We start from the raw sequence: 5,654 nt of genomic DNA, 5'->3' as shown, positions 1-5,654 counted from the left end.
ACCCCCCCCCCCCCCCCCCTTCCTTCGTGAGCAAGGTTCCAGTTGGAGGGTAGGGAGGGGGCCTGGAGCCTTGTGACGGACATCTTGGAGGCTGGTGCATTTCGCCGATTCCGCTATGTGCGCTGAGAGCCAAAGTCGGCCGCAGGGGCCTACGGGAGTGTCCACACTTTACATTTACTGGGTTGCTTTTCGCCTTACGCACAGAAAGGGCCATTATATTTCTTCGCCGTAAATATTAAATTACCGACGAAAGCACCGCAATCTGCGGGCGCGTACGATCAACGTAAAGATGCACTGCCTATATATATGAAACTAATTGGACGCTGAGCTGTCAAGCTAAACTAGATTAAAAAGCTGCCGTTCTTGCTCAAGTTAGTTTTTATGTATTGTCTACATTTCTAATAAATGATACGGGAAAACTTATTCTTGCAGATATACTTGTGAATAATTTTGTAATTATCTGATATTCTTTAAGCTAACACATCTATAATGACGAAAAATGACACTTAACACGGCATTTGACTTCTGGTCACGAACCTTCCCCGAAAGCTTTATATAGGGAGAGATAGTGGCACCAGAGGCGCGCAGCTTTCTTTAATTGTGCGTCATGGCGGGAATTTCGAATTATTGTGAGTTTTCCGCCATAAGTGCTATTCTCGACACGCATGGCGCTGCCCGGCCGACATTATCCGCCATCTTGGCTGTTTTATTAGCTGTCGAGAGGTCACGTGTTTTGAAATTTGTCTCGGGAAACGGAAGTTTTGCAAAATGCAATTTTGCGTTTTCATCAGAATGACGAAACGTGACGTGCATCTGCAAATTTTATTGACTAAGACTTTTTTGTGATACTTGGCACCTATATTTCGACTTTAGCGCTTTAAAAAGAAAGTGGATGGCAGCGTGCAGAAGCCCTTGCAATGCATCTGCAATTTCGCGAATATGTGGTGGCGTTCGAAGATAGCCGGCCACTGGAACGCCAATGCATTTCTCCGCAAAGTTCGGGAATTATTATCTCGAAACTGGTGTCATTCCGAGAATTCGTTCCAAGTGGACGCCTTGCGAACTCCATGGCTACAATTTGTAAATTGCAATATGGGCCATCAGGTAATTAGTTAAAAACCTAATTAGTGAATTTTTGTTAATTAGTCGCTTATGCATGTCAATTTTTTGTGCAAGTAATGTCCGCCTCTTCGAGTAGACCAGATGATTAACTAGAATTGGGCTATCTGCCACAGGCACGCTTTAAGAATTTTTGAAAGTGTTCGCTGAAACACCCTGTATACCTAAATTGGTCTTTTTCGACTACCTGACTTCACGCCTATCTTTCAGGCTGATCGAATTACTGGCGATAGTTCTAGCTTTGCTTAATTACCAACATCTCTGCCATCAACCGTAATTTTAACCGATTGTTTATCAGTCTGTTCTTCACTAACACCCAATTTTTCAAATGTCTTAGAAGCACTCTCTTATCTCGTCTCAAGAAATTTACGCCTCGTTCGTTTCGTATGGGTGCCAGGCCACGAAGGTTCAGCCTTAAATGAATATGCAGATGCACTCACAATAGCATCCCAGGATGGTCCTGCAATTTACCGAAGAGGGCGTTCTTCACTGCGGCGCGATTCAGAAAAATAAATACTAGAAATAACTTCAACAAATTATCGTTGTCCACATCTCATTTCCCGCATGTAAATTTTTCTTGGGACAAGAAATGGTGTTCCACTAGAAAACTTGAAGTATCGATTATGAGACTACGGAGCCGAGTCCCCCCCCTGAACATTTACCTTCACAGGTCTGGTCTGGCTCTATCACCTTTGTGCAATGAGAGTAAATCTCTGCAACATTTCTTTTTATCATGTCGCCAGTTGAATAATCAAATGAAAATATGTTTAGAATAACCTTTCCGAAACCTTGGATTGAATATGACTCTTCGGTAATCCTTTCCTATGAGGCTACCGCACTGGGTTATAACCACAGGAACATTTGTGATGCCGTCTGCAATTTTCTGGGCGACACCAAAGGGATTGCATGCTAAAATTGCTCTGTTTCTTTTTATGCTGCCATAATTTTTACTTATTTATTTAGATATTTTAGCCTTTTGACAGTTGATGTTGCATTTCACAACTACAAGTTCCTAATTTCATTTCGCCCTATTTTCCATAATAGTGTAGTTTCACCACCCAATTTATGTCCGACGCCCCAGAGTGGGTTGCGCCATTTCACTAATGAACAACAACAACACCACCACCAACAACAGCCATTGCGTATAGAACAAGATCTCCCTGATTCATGTGCACTGGGCCACACACAATTAATTGAGGCAGAAAAAATGTTCTCGTGGCCGGAGGATCCGCTGCGCCTGAACATGACTGATGGGCAAGACCCGTCAGCGTTGCCGTCGCCGCTGCACAGGTGCACCAGAACCGACAGCGTACGATGCGTCTTTATGACGATGCGGGAGCGCCTGGAGCTTCTGCGCTGGCGATAGCTTCTGCGCAACGCGCACGGAGCCGGCTGTGCCTGGTCACATCTATTTGATTCGTAACCGTATGAGATACTTCTTTATTTTCCATCATCCCGCTGGCTTTGGCGTTGCTGATTAGAAAAAAAAGAAAGACTTGAAGGGCGAAAAAACACAAAGAGGGAGAGAGAGAGAAAAAAAAGTCGCAGTTTCGCCCGAAAGGCGAAGCATCAATTGCGATAGCAAATTTATTAGTAGAGTATGCGGAGTAAGCAGAGTAGTTTTACGGGCTGCATAAACTTGGACACATTCGCTTACTAACTCAATTAACAAGCACAGTGTCAGCGCGCTCAAGCAAACATGAATAGATCACCTTCGATGACCGCAGACAAGCACTGCCAGAACGCTGGCGTCAGCAAGCGCGGCAGCAGCAGTGACCGGAGGTTCGTGTGGTCTATCGCTTCAACGGAAACTGAGCGGCGAAAGCACATTGCATACAAAGGTCAGAGCCGTGTGGAGATCGCTTTCAAGATACGGTGCGCGCGACAGCCCTCAGCCGCGCAAAGTACGCAGTTTCTGGCAGAGTAGAAGCCGCGCACGCTCCCTCCTCGCTGCCTTCCCGCTTTCCTCATTTCGCGTGGGAGATTGAGTAGCCTGTTGCCCTTGCGCCCAGTCGCAAGCCGCAGTCGCCTCCCCTCCCTCCCTCCCTCCCTCCCTCCCATCATTCCACGGCCTTCGCACGACCGGAGACGTCGTGTTTGCTCTCCGCCGTCCGTTCTCTCTCCGTGAAAGCGCGCGTCCCTCGCCGCGCGCTTTCACTGGCACATGCAGCGTACGGCGCGCGGCGACGAGTTTATCACCGTTGGAGATTATACGGAGCCTCACGGCGACGACGATGGCGACGGCAGGAATGTGCTTGGAGTGTCCATATAATTGCTATCGCAATAAAAAAGAAAGCTGATCTCAGCCGAAATTGTTTGCACCCAAAGATCTTAAAGCCCCTGAATATAAAAAGTAGCGCCAACCACTGCACTGCTCCTCCGTTCCACTGTCGCGCTCGGCACGGCCTGCGCGGTCGAGGCGCGATCTCGACAGTGACGCCGCCTACGTAGGACCTGCGGTAGCAGACGACAGCTAACGCGCTACCAGAGGAAATCCGCGGAAAACTTCGATCGCGCACTGCGGAGCAGATTTTGAGGAGCGATTTTACTTCATCATTCAGTAACTGGTCTTAATAATGCCGTTTTGGAAGCAGCAACGTGACGATGCGAGACGGCACATTACCAAGTGAGCAGTAAGCGTTTGCACTTTCGCACACAGATGGTAAACAAAAAAAAAAGCCTTTTGCTCTCCCCTTGTTGGTTGCGGCAACTGAAGGCGCAGCAGCACGCCATCACAACGAAGTTCTTGTCCCTAACACGTTTGATCCGTTTGTGCATACAGCACTTTCGTCGCAAAGGTCCGAGAATGGCGGTCGAGTGCTTTGGAAAAAAAATATATATATACAAAAGCGGAACGCGTGCTTCCACGTGACACGGACTGGCCAATGGGGGAGCGAAGGAGGCTGGGGCGACAGGAGGCGGCGAGGAGGAAACGCCGGGGTGAGCGCCGTGGCGGCAAGATCTAAGAATGGCACTACTTTTATAGATATTGGGGCTTTAAAAGATCTGTGGTAGAGCCATCGTCTCTGCTTGTAGAATTTTTTTAATGGATTCCTTTTTTGTCTACAGAGATACACGTATTGACCCTTTTTGCGGAGCAGTTTACTCCAAAGGAACGAGATGGCGCTTTCGGCGGCGCGCCATACGTTGCCTCAGCGAATGCGCACGAATACGAAACAACTACTGCTTCTGCCCTGCTACTATGCGATCAGCTGTCGGAAATACAAGTGGGTGTTCGCTAATGCACTGTGCTCAATTCATGCTGCAAAACGTGTAACGATAAAGGGAAGACGTGTGCGGTAGTTAGCCGCAAATATAGTGATTCGCATATTAAGGAATGGAATCAACCTGTGTCGCCGCTGCTAAATAAAGACTGCCTGTGTTGTCGACCCTTCGCGATGCACGGCTCTCCTTGAGGATAAAAAAGGATAATTCATCCGCCAGCGCTGTATAGCTAACCTCCAAAGAAAGGACTTCAACTCCGCAACCTCGGCACTTAAGAGTGAGTACGGCTCGTTACAAAAGGAAGTAACGCCACTTACTGGCATAGTAAGTTTCTCGCACGTTGTTTACACACATCTACCCCTACTCGCACGCAAACTTACGCCCACCCTATCGCCAACGTAACAATAAAAAGTGAATGTGCGCACACTCGAATCAATGTGCTGAAGCGTGAGTGACGGCGACTACACCAAGACACGAATGTTGGAAGCTGAACGTTTCGTGACGGTCCACAGAGTAAGCGACGGACTACGGATAATACGTCTTTGCTACAAGCTACCACAAAGTACAGAACATTTACATTCCAAGCTTTGTGCGCCGCAAGAACAAATCTATCGCAGCAGAGCACACCCGCGAGCGCGATTAGGCTGAAAATAAGCGATCAGATAGTAGCCTCACCGAGGAACCGAGGAACTTAGTATTACTGAGTCAGAAACATGACAAGCCGCTGCTTCAAAATGTTTGCCAAATAAAGAACGAGAACAGTGATCCTGATTTAATTCATAAGCGGGAAGTTTGGACAGATTTGAATACATTTGTAGCCTCGCTTTTAGTACAAGCACCGTATACGCTGCTCGCGCCGTTTGGACAAGGCGTAATGAGCTATGAAAGCACTTACATGTCCTCTAAAGCTATGGACAAAGCTTCGTGTCGTTCACACAGTCACCGTCTACGATATGCGTTGAGACGGCGGTTTGCTGCGCCGCACCGGCGTCACGCGCTTGCATTGTAAACACGGAGGCAACGGCGGCAGCTGAGGCAAGCAATGGAGGCGTCACCACGTGATCAAACATGGCAGCGCCCACGGGAGCGCCGGGAAAAAGTGTCAATAGAAGCCGAGAGGGCCGCGGCTTCGATTACAGCGTGCTGGCTTCACGATGCAGCGAGATCACAGTCCGTACGGATGTATTTTGCACACTACATCGAAATTTGGCACCCGCTGGCGGGGATGAAATCTTCGACTTATGTGCTCAGTACAGCACAACATCCGAGTGGCTCAACCAATGCGACGGGTACGCCCCCTTCCCCTCCCC

Source organism: Dermacentor silvarum, chromosome 1 (assembly GCF_013339745.2).
Source record: "Dermacentor silvarum isolate Dsil-2018 chromosome 1, BIME_Dsil_1.4, whole genome shotgun sequence".
Classification (NCBI taxonomy): domain Eukaryota; kingdom Metazoa; phylum Arthropoda; class Arachnida; order Ixodida; family Ixodidae; genus Dermacentor; species Dermacentor silvarum.
Note: the sequence above shows the minus strand (reverse complement) of the source record.